The sequence below is a fragment of the Triturus cristatus genome, chromosome 6, assembly GCF_964204655.1.
Source record: "Triturus cristatus chromosome 6, aTriCri1.1, whole genome shotgun sequence".
NCBI classification, from domain to species: Eukaryota; Metazoa; Chordata; class Amphibia; order Caudata; family Salamandridae; genus Triturus; species Triturus cristatus.
In genome coordinates this window covers 430,611,808-430,629,201 of record NC_140589.1, presented here as the reverse complement: position 1 = coordinate 430,629,201, position 17,394 = coordinate 430,611,808, and the positions used below count along the sequence as shown (strand labels likewise).

Below are 17,394 nucleotides of genomic sequence, written 5' to 3'. Positions count from 1 at the left end.
CCCTTAGGTCTGAATCATGAACAATCAAGAACAATGTTGAAACGACATACATACTGTAAAGCACTGCGTAGCCACTGTATAGTGACATTATTAATTTTGTTTTTCTTGAGTTTTATAATAATTACTGCAAGTATATTGTTGCATATGTATTATCCTGTTTCTAAACATATTTTTAATATAACTGACGAACATTCTTTTAGTGACCTACCGCCACATGAATTATCCTATAGACTTGCGCTGCGTAATAACACTTTCATTAGTATGTTACATCATTCCCATCAGACTAGTAATGCCACTAATTGTTGGGTGTGTGGCCGACTCCCTCCCTATCAGAATAACAAAGGAGTTCTGCCTTTCTTCCCCCATCCGTTCACACATAATGGCTCCTGTGGAGCATGGTTTAGTTTACTAAATTCCAAAAACTCAGACACAGCAGTTTATCAACACCATTGGATATGGGGAAATCTGAATCTAGTTTTATTCAAAGTCTGTTACCCAGATAAGGAGGGTCACCCCAGTAGAACAGGAACTGATCTAGAAAATGAAGTGTATGGATTAGGTAATTTTACACCTAATCTTATGATTCTGAATGTCGAATCCGAAGTTGAACTAATTCTGCCCACTGTGTCAGTATTTCCAGTTAAGGGTGAATTATGTGTAAGAAAAGTTGGTTCCATACATATGGGCCATAGCAAATGCGTTACTACAGTAGAATATAGTGATCAAGGTAAATCTTCATTTAGAGCTTCTCGCCATTCCTACTTTATATGTGGTCAGACCGCATATATGCGTCTGCCTCTAGATTGGGATGGTACCTGTTACATAGCATTCCTTTTGCCACCTGTTTTCCTAGCTCCTCCTGATTATTATCGAAATGTTCATTTAGTACACAATAGAGAGCGAAGAGATCTCCCAGTTGTCGATTATACTGAGACGGCATGGGACAAGTATGTAGATTTCAATAAAGGTATCTTTCCCTATATAGGTACAATATCAAATAGTAAGCTGATACGTAGACTAACCAAGACTCTTGAAGCTGTAGTGAATGAGACTATAGCCGCCCTAGGCAATCTGACAGAGGAGCAATCAGTGATGAGAATTGTTGTTCTTCAGAATCGTCTTGTCCTTGACGTCATCCTGGCCGATAGGGGCGGAGCTTGTAGGGTCATCGGATCCAGCTGCTGCATATTCATACCAGAAAATTCGCCATCTGTATATAAAGCTATAACACGCCTTCATAAGATTGTGAGCCAGATACACGAGAATCCAGGCACTTGGACGTGGTCCGGGTGGTTTTGGAGTGTGATATCAGCCTGGGGATGGAGAGTTCTGTCCTTCCTAGGTATTGGCCTTCTTATACTATTCAGTTGCTGCTTATGCCTGCAATGTGGACCAGCGATTTGTGGTCTGTGTGCCACATCGTGTATTCCATATCAAGGTTTTCGTTCAAAATCCCGGAAGAAGAAAGAAGAAGAAATGATGCTCCATGAGCAAATCGATGGATTAATGAAGATCGATATCTCTTGAAGGGCAAGTAGGGGACAAGGAGGGAATGTGGAAATGTGGATTTTCCTGATCAGTTATGTCCCCTATCTTGGACCCCAACGGTTCTATGTGCATGTCACAAGTACATGTATGTTCCCTCCAGTTCCAGTTTTGATGACGCAAACACATGTGCGCCCACCATCAACATGTCCTCTGTCAGATCCGCCATCAATGGGCTGGATATTCGATTCCTAAGTATGAAAGGCCACCGACTTTTTATGGCTAAGTGACTCCATTTTTACAGTTCAGGCAGAGTAGGCCCGATTCTGTCCTCAGAGCCTTTCCCTGCTCTCTGCCTCTGACAGCATCAGTTTGAGCCCGCATCTGCATCCATGAACTTTGTCCTACTTCCTGTGCAGCTAACGGTGCCTGCCTCGGCCAGTTTCGCCTGCCTGCCAAGAGGCTGTATTTCACCTTCGAATTATCTACTTTGCTCCTCAGCCGATGCATTCCTGTCTAGTAGTTTGGGTAAACATTTCCTTTAGCTCCCAAGCAAAGGGCTCGGCCTTTCTGTCCTCATGCAAGTAATTCATAGCCCTGTTGCCATGGAAAGTTTTCTGCCCCTCGCATCTCATATAGACACTTAGACGCTTGTACACGCACTCACAGTCAGTATAGAATAGATTCTGTCCGAGAGTCCTTCCTTGTGGATAACATAGTTCTTTAAACATAGGATGTTAGATATGATTTGGGATTAGGTTGACTTGACCCCCCAGACTTTTTGTCTCCACATGTAGAGCTAAATGTCAAGTCCCCTTCACCCCCTAGTTGCACGTCAATTACACGTCATGCTGCTGCGCGCGCATCTATGCCAAGTATTATCTTATAGATCCACCTATGCACAACATTATGACCAATCATGTTTCTTTTTACTCCTTATTACGCCCATTTTCGGTTACGCACTTATAGTATCGTTTCTCTTATCAATTGTTACGCCTTCTACATTGGTTTCATTGTAATGTATGATCTATAAAAGCAATTTCCTGTCAATAAAATATCGTACTTCACTTCCTGAACCCCCGTGGTGACGGAACCTGAAGGCCGCGACTCGAGTCGGCCATTTTGGAATAAAGCCCATTCAGAAACCTCTTATACCACGGATTCTGCCTCTTATTATTCTGAGCTATTTTATTTTAGATTCCGTATGAAATTCAGTCCAGGTAAAAGAATATTTACCACAGTTCGCTAAATCGGCCCTGGTTCTGTACGAGGAGCGTCGGAAAATGCATATACTGTATCAGCACAGATCACCTATGTAACCCAAATTTATACCTTTGTAACCCCAGGTTGCCTTCTAGTCCCAACAACAACACTGATTTTGTACTTTTCTACTGTCTTTTGTTTTCCCCTTATCGATAACTTGTCTAAAATTCACTTAGAAAACAGCCACCACTCTTCCTTGAACAAAGTCTCCTGTCAAATAAATAATTTTTATTCCCTCCTAAACCAGGGTCCAATTGCTAAAATAGCGTTTCCGTGGATTTCACCTTCCTGAATGCTGTAAGAGGTGCCAGCACTATTTCTTTTATGGACGTTCCTATGTATTCCCCTGATTGATGAATAGCTGTAGCCTGACAGATGCTTATTGGTGTGGCCGGATAGCATCTGTTCCTACCCTCCGGCCCTGCACCTGATTTCACGCTACAGTTGAAGTTCGTGTAGTTTTCACATACCTCTCAGCATTCCTCAAGAGCCTAGGATGGATCGTGTTTGTTTCCTGACCCTACACGCGTTATTTTTGCATAAAAAGGATCCCATTGCTTAATTTCTTCCATACACCTGTAGCACAACCGTCTCCATATATAGGGGCATATCATCAAGGACCGGCGATAATTATCGCTAAGCGCTAGGATAATTATCGCCGGGTAACGTGGAATTTTATCGCTGAGACAGCGTGCTATTAGCAACGCTTATCTCAAAAGCGATAAAATTCCAAGCGCTAACTGCCAAATGTGAGATTATCGCTGAAAATCCAGTGTTAATCTCACAAAGTTTGGCGATAGCTTGATGATAGGGTAAGGCATAGTTAGCCATGATATCCACCTTACATAGGATATCATGGCTAAGTCAGTCTTGAAGCAGGCGTAAGGAAAGTAGCGATAACAGAGGTTATCGCTACTTTGCTTGTCGCTCTGCAGGTTAGCGTGCCCATTGATAATTGGAGAAATGACGCTTAGCGACATTTCTCCAGTTATGTCAGGGCAGGAACGCCCACTTTGCATCTCATTAGAGATGCAAAGCTGGGCGTTCAGAATACAGGCACTAATCTTGATGATTAGACGATCGCTGCTTTTCGTCCGAAAACGGACGCAAAAGCGGCGATAATTTTTTATCGCCTCGTTGATGATATGCCCCATAGGCTTTAAGATCTGTCTGTCAACTAAGTGCCCACCCAGAAACGTACAAGTCACAATTTCAGATCTAACAAGGCCGCCGCATCCTTCAGCGCTGTGAGGTTTGGAAAATGAGCAACATTGCTCTGGGCAACTTCATTCCAGGGGCTGTTCTACATCGGGGTATGTGCACTGGTTCTCCTTTCCGGTAAAACATTGAACAGTAAATAGATTTGAATACCAATGTTTTGGGTGATAATAACAATTATCATTAACATACCCAAAAATGTAATATGTGGTGGGCTCTATGGAAATGATTGCTATTATTATTTTGATCGTTATTGGTATTATTAATTTTGTTGTTTTATTTGTTGTTGATAATTAATAATAATTAATTAGATACTAATGGGATTTCTTTGTTGTATAACCTGACATCCCAGAGATTGCTTCAGGGTACGTTGTACGCAATGCTACATCATCGAGGTAACAAACACAAAAGTCTGACAAACATGGTGTACATTTATTAAAAAGCTGCTCTGAAGAGAATTGTTCTGACTTTTCTGTGTAACCAGGAGATCATTTTCAAAAAGACAGGCTGCCCCTGAAACTTTATTCTAGAGGACAGCGGGGAGGTAAGTCCGCTGTTTTCCACCTTGGGCGGGTAAACGTGAAAAGATTGCGCAATATGTCAGATATGACGGAGTTATGTATGGTGAATGCTATTTGTGAGGAAGGACATCATTTTGTGCTGCCCCCTCCTATTTTGTTGCTGATATTAGGGCTATGACACTGTTCTCGGTCACATCTTGTTAGCTTTTTATACTGTAAAATTGGTGCAACTAGTTGGCCAGCTTAACTTTTTCAGGAAATGTGCCGCTGGCTTGGAAGTTAACTGTCATAGGTGTGCTGTATTGTATATTTACACTACCCAAATAAAAAAGTAAAGTATATTGCTCTAGAGTACCAGTGTGTTCCATGGAGGCTGTAGTTTTAAAACCAGTGCAATAACCTATGGCGAAGGAAAAGTGTTTTGCTTTTGTGGAACCAAGATTATTATATTAAATAAATCACATTTAAGTGCACCCTGTATTGACAAAGGGCTGGGTGCTTAATATATAAAAGTGGGATATACTAAATATTAAAAAAATGCCACCATGGTGAAATGTTGTCCAAAGCTGTTTATCACTGTCTAGGCTAGGCTACATTGAATATATGTCGTTACTACGCATTCCGTTGCAACACATGCCTTTACCACGCATGCGTTACAACGGAATGTTTTTTCTACGCATTGCCTTAACCTCGATTTTTCCTTTACCCCGCTTTTTCTTTTTTGGGGGGAGACCCCCCCAAGCCCCCTTTTTCCTTTTTTTTTTTACTTTTTCTTAGGTCTTCGCCGACACTAAAATAGGACTGACGCATTTTTTCAGATGAGGAAGACGTTGTTCCGTGATGACGTTGCTTGCGTGGTAAAGACGGTCGTGGAAGCAATACGCGTTGTGAAGACGTTTACGAGGTAAGTGTACCGTTGTAAACGTAATGCGTAGAAAAGGCTTCGTGGTAAAGTCTGTTTCCCAGCTACATTATGGCCTGGTTCTGTCTAAGTCCCCTCCAAGGTTAAGACCCCAGACCACCCTCAGATGTTTGGGTACCCACCCAGCCCTGAGGCAAGCATTTCAAACCACACTCCTTTGGATTAGGGGGAGTGACCCCCCGGCCGTATTTATTACATAATTGAAAAACATTGATTATTATTTACATTATGTACATTAAACGCAGAAAGTACAAATACATTTATAGAGACATGATGTTACTTGTCTAACCTTAACAAGAGACTATTCCCGCTCCCACAGACCCCTTATAAAGGGGTGGCACAAGGGGCAGCCAGAAATATCCGGCTTCCCCTACATCTGCTACTCGTGTGAACGGGAAGCACTAAAGTGCTTCCGGTCCACTTCACAACACCTCCCCCCATTGGCCATTCCCCTTAGTGAAGGGGGGGGAAGAGGCAGGGGCGCCGCGTCATTACCTGGTGTGGCATACCCCCGCCTCCTTGGGACCCGGGGACCGGTGCGACCTCCATAATGGCGGCGCACGCCAGGTTGCCCCTCGCCTTGCCCATTCTCATGGCCAGGCCTAATCTTGAAAAAGTACATTTTACAATTCAGGTCGTAAAAATTGGTAGAAACTTGCTTGAAAGTTATTGTATTCTTTTTATCAAAAAATTAATTCAGTGGCAAAAGTAGATTTTCTGGTCTCTGTAGAGGTAAAGTATCTTTTTAAAAGTGCACTTCATGTTGCCTGAAAGCCAATTGAATCCAACCCATTTCTGATGGCGGCCTTTCCTTCAGTAAATGTACTTCGCTTCCCAAATATGCATCATGTGCTGTCCTGCTCGATATCAATACCATTCCAGCCATTTCTAAATCAAGTAAGACTGTTGTACTGGGCACATTGACCACTTGGCTAGGTGGCCCATCAGGAAAAAGGAGGACTATGGGGAGCAAAGATCGGTTGCTCTGGTGTCAGTGAGCCAATGCATCTCCGTAGTCCATGCTGATCCACCAGCGGTACCTTTGCTTCTCTCCTGCATTAATGTCATCTCCATCAGGCTGCTGAGTGCTCACATGCCACACTCTTCCACTGACCTTTACTGCTTCACTGTCTCTTATTTGTATTCCACTGCGATATGCTTTCCTTCCAGCTGCCGCTCCCCAATCCTGATGTGGGTATCAAACACCTCCCACCGTCACCTCTCGAAAGGCAGGTCAAGGGATACCTGATGCAACACCAGGCTGACAATCAGCCCCAGATAATGCACACCTGGCATCGATTGAAGGCCACAACCCCCTGAACCAGTGTCCTCTATTTTAAATCTGAGCTGCACTGCAAATGTGGGTGCGGCCCTGCAACTTTAAATAACATGCCCTATTGCGTTAATCCATATGTGCCAGATGTCTCCCCAATCTTATATCAGTGTGGGCTCGCTTAGTAGCAACCTCAAATGTGTTCCTTTGAGAGAGTCAAGTATATAACTCCTACTGTATGTCAGTGGCATATATGCCATCGACAGTAGATCTATTAAATCATTCCAAAACGTGTAGCTTACCTATGTTTACTACTTTATCAATTAATTTAGGCAACTATCCATACAAGTGTTTACTATATGAAAAATGTTTTTAAATAATATGAATTATAAGTTCTTTATCTAGTTAGCCAAACTACCTCAGCAACACGTTTATCTTTGTTTTGCTTTGATTCCACCCTATATAGCAACTGCGCCCGCTCCAAGAGTCCATTATTTCTTATCACACCATGGCTGCACTTGTGCCATGTGTATCGCTGCATAATGTCCCAGTAATAGCTTGCGGATTTGCAGTTGTATTGACTCAAGCTCCCTACAATTGTGCAAATGAACGTGTTTCACTATTTTTGTGCCTGATTTTGATCTTTGGACCATGATGCTGTAATTAATTACACCTCAATCTCTGTGTCTTTCTTTGGCCATCAGAGCAGTTATCAGATGCTTGGTCCTTGACTGCAGAAGGAGACATGTCACTACTCTCCCCTGTGTTTGCTGTCATTGAATCGCAGCGCTAAACTTTCATCCCTGATTAAGCTGCTTCCCTTTCCCTTCTGGACTAGTCAAATTATATTTTACACATTTTTCGAGTTTAACAGTCTTTATCTTGATGTTTCAGTTGCAAGCAAGACCAGACAAAGTACACTAGCATAACATTGGTGACTTTGGCTTATTTTATTTTACTGGAAAAAATCAATATTGTGTTTGCAGAGACCGAGGTTGTCTGTATCTAAACTGCTTGACTGTGATTTATAAAGGGAAAGGAGCGCTGTATAAGAGAAGATTGTTAAAAGGGGTTTCTGCAGGACGAATGAAAACTGTGTGGAAAGCAGGGCAGTGGTAAAATTGGCGAATTGAATTTGAAAAATGTTTGTCAATATATAGGTATGCAACATTTAGTGTTTGTCATGCAAGTTTATTTTCATACATGTTGAGTCGAAACACGGATAACTTGCCCAATAAAATCAAGCTCTGTGCCCATCCATTTTTAGGTCTCGCCTGAGCCAGTGCATGCGCTGTCTCAGACGAGACATTTAGTAAGTGGGTTTTCAAAATGCTACCAAAGACTTTTGCTGGCCTCAAGCGTTCGGTTAAGCGCACAATGACGAGCGGAGGCGCCAACTGGCTTTCCTCTCTCATCATGGTGCACACACACCACTCGCCAGACGTGCCTCCTTTTTTTTTTTTTTTTTAACTTGCGTGGTGCGCGGACACCACTCGCCAGACGTGCCTCGTTTTTTTTTAAAACTTGCAGCACGAGCGCACGCTTGTTGGTTTCGCTGCTTTAATCAGCAGAGTGTTCGCAGGCCATCCGCCGCCTCTTCACTTGACCAAGAGCACCATAATCCTAGGGTTGTGTAGCCGTCCATTTGACGGGATGGTGACCTGTGGGTTAAATGAAGGAATGGGCGCATTTAAAGGCACACACACTCTTAGATGATTCTGTGGCTTAAAACCTGCCGATAAAAAGACAGGAATCCCCGCATTCTCTCCAGACAGCCGGAATTCCAAGCCTCCCTCTGACAGGCCGTGGCCTTTCTGTGTTTCCTTGGAGAGGGGTGTTGGGGAGCAGACTAAACTAATGGACATGTCCAAAATGCTTTCTTTGACCCTTGTCGCCTTTCTGTGAGTGAGTGTCGCAGAACCCGAGGCCAAGAGGGCATGTCATCTGCTGCAAGCTTTTTGTGGTGCCCCGTGCTACGTCAGAAATGGTTACAATCCTGTCTCCAAGACAGCAAGTGCAAGAAATTCATATGTATTAAAAAAAAAAACAGGCGCAACTGTTCACACTTCACAGAGGACAGACAACTTGATTTCTCAGACATATGCGCGCCACGCCATTTGAACGTAGTAACAAACATTTTATTCGGACTTTTCGGATATCTTTGCTCGAACTGCAGTTTCTTGAAGACTTGTACAACAGTTCCAGCGTGCACAGTACAGAGCCTCCTTTTTAATCCGTGGCAGAATCAGTCCCGAGCGGCATTAACATGAGAGCCGTTTTATTTGATGTTTTTTAGTATATATATTTATGGATTTACATGGGTCAACCAATTTTCAGACCAACAAGGTATACGGAAACATTTCACATATTGATTTGAAGAATCAGAATCTCTTATTGATGCCTATCATAGCAGTCACATTGCTTCTTGGCGCATAATCCATGCCATAAGCGAAACAAGCACTTGTTCATTCTCTTTTTGATGTGTTCAAACGCAGTGTAATGTATTAGGCTGTCCTCAAATGTGCATACAATTTTACTGTGATTAGGCTTTGCATCAGCTTGTGCGTGGTCTGCGAAGCTTATCATACACTGTGTACCACGCAGACACTTAACGTTGGCCTTATTAGCTCTTCTCACATGCCTGTCGTTTAAATCGTTTGTCAGCGTCACCCTCCCCTCCATGGCTTATTCCTCTATCAGACACAGAGCTGTAAAATTCCATTTAGTTACTCTTCAGGCACCCCTTAGGAGCGGAGTGAGTGCCGCCCTCTTTGAAACAGTGAGGACTACTGAAAAAAAAGCATTGGTATAGCCAATAGATCTCACCTTTGGGACCTTATAAGTGTTTAGCCATGCAACAGTTGGTGTTGTTGCACCAAGGATATTGTGCTGCATAACTAAATACTTATAAGGTGCCAAAAGCGAGACCTATTGGTTATGCCAATGCTTGTTACATCTTATCAGAGTGTCTTGTTGCTCAAATGGGTGTAATTGCTGATAATTATATGTTTTCCTGGAATTCCTTGCTTGATTTTGCTTGCAAAAAAGTATCACTCATATTCGTTGGAATGTCACTCATAATTACAGTGAAATTATGAAAATGTCACACTTGGCAATCTCAAACCTTGGCAGCTATGCTTGCAGGTTATCTCCGGCTCACATCGTGGGTGCCATTTTGTATGCCGCTCCTCGGGATCGTCTCACCCTCGTCTTTAGCTGTTGCCGGCTTTACACTGCGAATCGCCGTATCACTTCGCGCCCACTACTTCCCCAAGAGGGCAGCCGCTGATTTCTCTGTTTTTCCGAGGGCCGGGCGCTCAGGATAATGTCAGATAAGGGAGTCCTGGGCTGAGCTCCAAAGCTTGCTCCCTTCTTTCTACATTGGCGCCAAGCCACGCCCCCTTGAGGATAAAACTGCATGATGACACTGCAAATGACCAAATATGATGTGGCACAGAAACACACTATGTGACGAAGAAAAGTAACTGCATAAGCAAGACTACAAACTAATATGTGAGAAAACGTTTTTAAGTTATTGAAATGAGGTGAAACTATGATGTATGTACACAACACGCCTCCCTGGGAACACCTGAGGTAGTGAGCAGTTAAAAGCTAAGCCAGTTTGAAATGTGAATGTAATAGTGAAGGTGGTTCCCAGGAGGAAGAGCACCAACGGGGGGTCAGTCAGTGGCAGGGGGCAGGGCTGTACAGTCTTGGGGATTCACCTGAGAGGGAAGGCAAGCAGACATGGCAACACTTTAGAAGCGTGGTAGAGGCAGAGTCTGGAAGGCAGCAGAGTCGTGTTTACCCAGTAAAGCTCGATCGCTGGGAATTCAAGGAATTTGCTCTGACCAGTAAGAGGGAAACTGGCATGGTGATGAGAAACGAAGCGAGGAAGTGTGGCAAGGAGCTGTAGAGAAAGCAGCTCAGGCATGCCTCACCAGATCGTAATCGGTCTGTGTGAAGGAGGACATCCCAATGCCTCAGCACAGTGGATAGCGAAAGCTCAAAACAGAAAAGTGAGCTAAGAGAAGTATGCCACAGCAGGGGCGTGACTTAGGATCCGGAGGGACTGGCCGCCGCTTTCGGGAGCTCCGTGAGAGCGTGAAGCCACAGGCCTCCTCCAGGCTTTCAACGCGGCTGTAGAGATCACCGAGCCGCTCTCCCATGCGGCGGAACATCTCTGCATTATTTCAGGAGACTCGCGGCGGCACCGGGTGAGTGCCATACAATGTTCTTCAGCTTCTCTTCTACATCGCGGTTCGCCGGTAAGACGCGGCTGCCATTTTGACTTACTTTGCCGCTCCTCGTGTGCTTGATGCCTTCATTTCATGATGGTCTCGCCCTGAATTTATCTCTCAACTATTTAATACCATGGAAACAGCTTCCCTTCAGTATCATTGACTTTTTGTGGGCAGTTTTTCACATTTTGGCACTATTTTGACTCTGTTCTTTTTTCTCCTCAACATTTTCTCAGTGCTCAAGGGCGCCATTTTAGATTTCTAATTTTGCCTGCTAGCTTTTTCCTTTAAACAAACATACTGGAACATAACAAATTACTCTGCTCTGACCTTTTCCTTGCCTCTGGACATCGTGCTTACTCTGCTTTACTCATAATGCGTTTCTAGTCAGATTTTTTAATTCTTCTCAGGAATAAGTAGCAGATTGCCAGACGCCATTTTAGATCCTTGGATCTTACTTTCCAGTTCTTCCCTCCAAACATATTTCTGTGAATATGGCTCGTTCTAATCGTAATTCTTCACAGCAAATGAATGCGGCTTCCTCGTCATTAGAAGATATTAATCCGTTTAGTGTGCTACAGGACAATATGGAGGAACCTCTCAATGACTCTGTTGGAATAAAAGGCACCTCTGCTACTACCTCTCGCTCGACCAATAAACCCAACTCCAAAATTCCCTCCACATCGGGAAAGCAAGTAAAGACAAACCCTCCTTCTCCTACCAATTCTGCCTCTTCTGTTTCCATGGAACATTTGCTTGAGGAAATACGTTCACTCAAACCATATATGGCTGAAACAAACATCCGTCTTCAAAGCCTTGAGGATAACTGGTCTCACACCGAGCAACGAGTTGCGGATCTTGAAAGAAGAGTGACTTCAGTGCAGGTAGTCTCAGACCAGGTTCCAGGTATACATAAAGAAATACAATTCCTCAGGCCACAGGTTGAAAATTTGGAAAACCGCAACAGGCGCAATAACCTACGTATTTACGGTCTGGCTGAAGGTCTTGAAGGGTCGAATACTATATCCTTCTTTCAGTCTTTCTTGCCAACACTTCTGGGTCTTCCTAACTCCCCTCCATTGAATATTCAGCGAGCTCATCGTTTGGGTCAAGTATCTCGCTTATCTAATCTTTCAGCCTCTTTAACGAAACCCAGAGGAGTCATCCTGTACGTCCTAGAATATACTGACCTCATAAAAGTTATCCAGACTGCCAAACAGAAAGGGAAAATTACTTGGAGTGGCTCAAATCTTTATTTTGCTCAAGATTACGCTAAGTCTATTGCAGACTGGCGCAAATACTTTCTAGACATGAGACCTGCCCTACGTGCCCTGAATGCCCGATATGGATTATTTCATCCTTGCCTTTTCAAAGTAACTCATAACAATAAAACAGCAAACTATGAGGATCCGGCGCTTCTTCAACACTTTTTGAACTCACTCAGGGATGAATCCATGGACACTCCTCGTTTATAATTGTTTTGACTCGATCCATAAGTGTTTGTTGTTATTTGTCTATGCTTCCTCTCCTACTGTATTTAGTATGCAGTGAATTATCCTCCTAATGTTTTTCTCTCTTCCTTTTATCAGGTGCGGTTCTGTGATCCTTTGTTGTTTATGACGTCTTCGCCTGGAGGCGTTCTCCCCTTGCTGCGTCTTCTTGGTGTCCTCCGTTTCGGTGTGCTACCTCCCCTATGTGGCTCCTCCATCCCCACCTTTATTGTCTTTTTGTGGTATGTCTTTTTGACATTATTTTGAATCATCAATTGTTTGACTTGTTTTGCTTTCCTGTTCAATGTCTCCTTTTTCCCTGTCCTTTTTACTCCATCTATTTTTTTTCTCTTTCTTTCCTTTTTCCTTTCTTCGCTTTACTATTTTTGATGAATACTTCCTCACTCCTCTCCCTATCCTTTTCCCTTGTTTATCTCATTATTTCTATTTTACTTCCAGCCATTCTATTTTCTACTATTATTTTTTAAATAATGATTTTTTAAATAGTGATTTTAATTATCTTACTGTTTGCATAATACTTTTTCATGTCAATTTTAATTGGTTACCTTTAGAGTTGTTACTTGGAATGTTAAGGGAATAAATAATCCTATAAAAAGACAACGGGTATTAACCCATTAAGCTAAATTAAATGCTGATATAGCTTTTATTCAAGAGACTCATTTATCTGATGCGGAAGCATCTAAATGAAAACGATGTTGGGTGGGTAATGTTTTTTCCTCCCAGGCTCTAGGTAAAAAAAATGGAGTCTCTATTTTATGTCATAAAAAATATCAGGTGTCAATCACTCATCAAGAATGTGATTCGGAGGGGCGTTGGATTATAGTCAAACTTATCTTAAATCAAATTCCCTTAGTCCTCTTTAATGTTTATGCACCTGTTACTGTTGATAATATTTTTGGACACATATATCTAAGAAGCTCCTTCTGTTTGATGATGACTATATTATTTTTGGGGGTGATTGCAACCAAGTTTTAGACCCCATATTAGATAGACATTCTTCTGTTAAATTCTCTAATACAAAGATGCATTCCCAATTTACTTGCACCATACAACGTAAATCACTAGTAGATATATGGAGACTTTGCAATCCTGATACCCGAGAATATAGCTTTTACTCCCCCTCTCATCACTCCCAATCTCGCATAGATTATCTCTTTTTTAGCAAGTCCCTATCTCAACAAGTTTCCTGTTCTGAAATTGGCTCCATCTTATATCAGATCACGCTCCAGTTTATGTTGATTTTGACTTGTTACCCTATACTCCTCATACCCGTAGATGGCGATTCAATAATGCCTTATTATCTGATCCTAAATTCACAAGCCAATTCACCTCCCGAATTCTTTTCCTTTAATTCTTCCCCGGTTTCTTCTTCTGTTATGATTTGGGACTCTTTCAAAGCTGCAGCCAGGGGCTTTATTATAAATTTTGTTTCTCAAAAGAAGAAATCTTATGAAATTAAAAATACCCAAATGCTTGCCGAGATTAAACAACTCGAATATATTTATCATTCAAATTCTGAATCTTCACTAAAAAATCTTATCGATGCAAAATTTAAATGTAATAAAATGTCTACTGACGCTGCTTCTTCATATCTTTTAAAGAGCAGTGCTCGCTACCCTGGAGGTCAGAATAAAATGGGGCAGTTACTGGCTAATTATTTGAAAGTACGACGTGAAAGAACTAAAATAGAATCTATACGGAACAAGGCCGGTGTTTCTTTATTTAAAGATGAGGATATTTTGAACAAATTTGTTTCTTTTTTATAAAAATGTATATACTCCCGAACACCAACCAATTCCAACTGATCTCTCTTCTTATTTTCAATCGATAGATCAACCTTCACCTCATAATACTGACTTTACTTCTTTAGAAAAGGATATCACTCTCTCGGAAATTAAGCATGCAGTTTCAGTTCTAAAGAGATGAAAACCTCCGGGTCCAGACGGATTCACGATTGAATTTTATGCGCAATTTGCCAACCTTCTACTCCCACATCTTCTATTGCTCTTTAATTCTTTTATTTCATCAGGTGTATCTAATGGAACATTTCAAGAAGCCTTGATCTGTCTAATACCCAAAGATAACAAAGATCCTTCTTTATGCAAAATTTACCGCCCCATTTCCTTAGTTAATCTTGACTACAAGATATTTGCAAAAATTCTTGCTCTTCGTATCGACCCACTCTTGCCTAATCTCATTGGTCCCGAACAATCAGGCTTTATAAAAGGTCGTTTGTCATCTGATAATTCTAGAGTCTTTTTTAATATACTTAGTAAAGCAACCTCTCTGGATTACCCTATTGCAGCGATAGCACTAGACGCAGAGAAAGCTTTTGATAGGATAGGATGGGACTTTATGTTTCTGGCATTGAGATGGATAGGGTTTCCTCCTAAATTAATATCCTTTATTTCATTGTTATATTCAGGTCCTAAAGCTTCTATTTTTGTTAACGGGAAAATCTCAGACTACTTTCCTCTTTTAAGGGGAGCACGACAAGGCTGCCCTCTCTCTCCCCTTTTATTTATAATTACATTAGAACCCTTTTTAACTAAAATCCGACAAGATGCTCAGATTACGGGTTTCCAGCTAGACACTTCTCATGTTAAAATGTCTGTGTATGCAGATGATATTCTTTTATATTGCTCTAACCCTTCTACAGCTATCCCCTCTTTTCTGAAGTAAGTGGATACCTTTTCTCAATTATCCGGCTATCATCTTAACTCAGATAAGTGTGAAGTTCTTACCCTCAACGTGCTTTGCCTTAAACAAGATTTCATTTCTACCGGTTTTTCTTGGCAAACTTCTAAGATAAAATACCTGGGACTGTGGTTTTCCTCGAACATTCCGGATACAATAAAACTACTTTTTGACCACATTACAAAAAATGTATCTGATTCTATTGATCGTTGGCATCCGCTCTTTCTTTCTTGGTGGGGACGATTAGATTCCATCAAAATTATGATTTCTCCTTTAATTTTCTATATTATTTCTATGATTCCGGTACGCATCCCTGGATTTTATTTCCAAAAAATTGATTCTATTTTAACAAAATTTCTTTGGAAAGTAAATCGCCTCGAATCGCCCTGTCCTTTCTGAAAGCAGACAAAAATTCTGGTGGCCTTAAATTTCCCGATTTTAAAAAGTATCATTATGCCTTCTCTGTAAAACAATCTTCCCGGTGGCTTTCTCTTGATCAGTTAATATACCCCACCATCTGGTTGACTATAGAAAAATGTTTTATTTCACCCTTTTAATTTAAAGAGTCTCTTGTCTTCACTAACAATATATCTTCTTTTCGAACTCCAGTTATCTCACACGCTCGTAAAACTCTTTCCTCTCTATTACCCTCTTCTTATCCTTCTTTTTCTTTGTTAGACCAACAACCTATTTGGCATAACAACTTGTTACGCATTAAAAATCGCACCATTTATTGGAAATCCTGGAGAACTAAAGGATTGCTCTGGATTTCACAATTACTACTCAATAATATTCCTTTATCGTTTTCAGATCTTCAAGAACAATTTTCCTTACCAGCCTCTTGTAAATCTCAGTATGACCTTTTATATCCTTCTCTTTCCCTGTATCTTCGATCCTTACCACCCACATATTCTCTATGATTTTCCCTTTATTAACTACTTCTCCCTCAGCTTCATCTTTATATAAACTTTTGTCTCTTTCCTCAGATAGAAATAAAACTAAGGCTGAATTGGCTTGGGAAAAAGATCTCATGGAATGTTGGTCGACCCACTTTTGGGATAAATTGTGGTTAAAAATACATAAAACTTCCAGGGCTGCTAACACCTCTCAAACTCTGTATTTTATTTACCAGCACCTTCTATTCACCCCTGAAAAATAATCCTCCATCTCCACAAACTCTACTTCTACCTGCTGGTCTTGCCCCTGCTCAAAGGCCGACTTAAAACATAAGCTCTTTGACTGTCCTCCCATACATCACTTTTGGAATTTGGTTTGGTCTCAGATTAATAGAATTTTTAACACAAACGTTCCCTTCTCTCCTACTAATATTTTTCTAGGTTCTCTGTCTCCTGTTTGGCCCAATCTCCATCCAACTTTAAGCTAGTAGATTTGTTACTGGCGATAGCTCTCCACTTAATAACCTTTAATTGGAAACAAGCAGACAAAGTCACTTCAAGAGCTTGGTGGAACGCCGTCTATTTTGTATTTTCACCACAGACTTGATACTAATTACGTTACACCTATCTCTGTATCCATCAAAAGAGATCTTTTATGGCTCCCTATTTCCACCTATTTAACCTCTATTGCCTTAAATAGTGATCCACCAGTTATCACCTCTGATGAGGTTCGAAAACCTCCCTGACCTACTCGTTTTCTTCTGTTCTTTTAAAAATTTCTTATTGATTTTCCCTTTGATATTTTTCCTTGTTCTTATTACTGCTTGTGGTTTTGCTTTTTTGGTTGCCTCTTATGCTTACAGATTTTAATTCCATGTGATTATAATGGTGTTAGATGATAATACTGTATACATTTTTCCCATCCCTTACTTCTTTCCCCTCCTTCCCCCTCCACCCCTGATATACTTTGTATTTTACTGAATTATTCTCTGTTGTATCTGCTGTATTACATGATTGTTACTGTTTATTGCTAAATATATTCAAACTTAAAAAAGAAGTATTCCACAGCTCTCCTCATGGATGGCAGCACCACTCAGAAGTAGGCACAATGGAGGACAGGAGCCTGGCAGATGTGATAAATAACCGTTTCTCGTCACCAGTTTTAGTGTTAAAAACGAACACCTGACAAGGTAACAACAGTAGCTCTTTTTTGGATTCTCAAATCCAGGTACCTGCTTTGGCGTTTTGAACTACTTAGAAAGTTCTTAAACCTCATCTTATTCTGGCCAGGAGACTAATTGTTCAGGCTCTCGTCATCTCCCAGCTTGATTATGGCAATGTCCTTTATCTCTGGGCTCTCCCCACTA

General features: G+C 41.4%; 1 long non-coding RNA gene across 1 annotated transcript in view; it reads left to right on the top strand.

Annotated features, from left to right (window-relative positions):
* LOC146817261 (uncharacterized) overlaps nt 1-17,114 on the top strand; it is a 189,037-nt gene extending 171,923 nt beyond the window's left edge. Inside the window, exons 2-4 of the long non-coding RNA XR_014962520.1 lie at nt 5,306-5,391; nt 12,513-12,655; nt 17,096-17,114. This is a non-coding gene — a long non-coding RNA (uncharacterized LOC146817261). The remainder of the gene's footprint in view (nt 1-5,305; nt 5,392-12,512; nt 12,656-17,095) is intronic.
* Nucleotides 17,115-17,394: the final 280 nt, after the last annotated feature.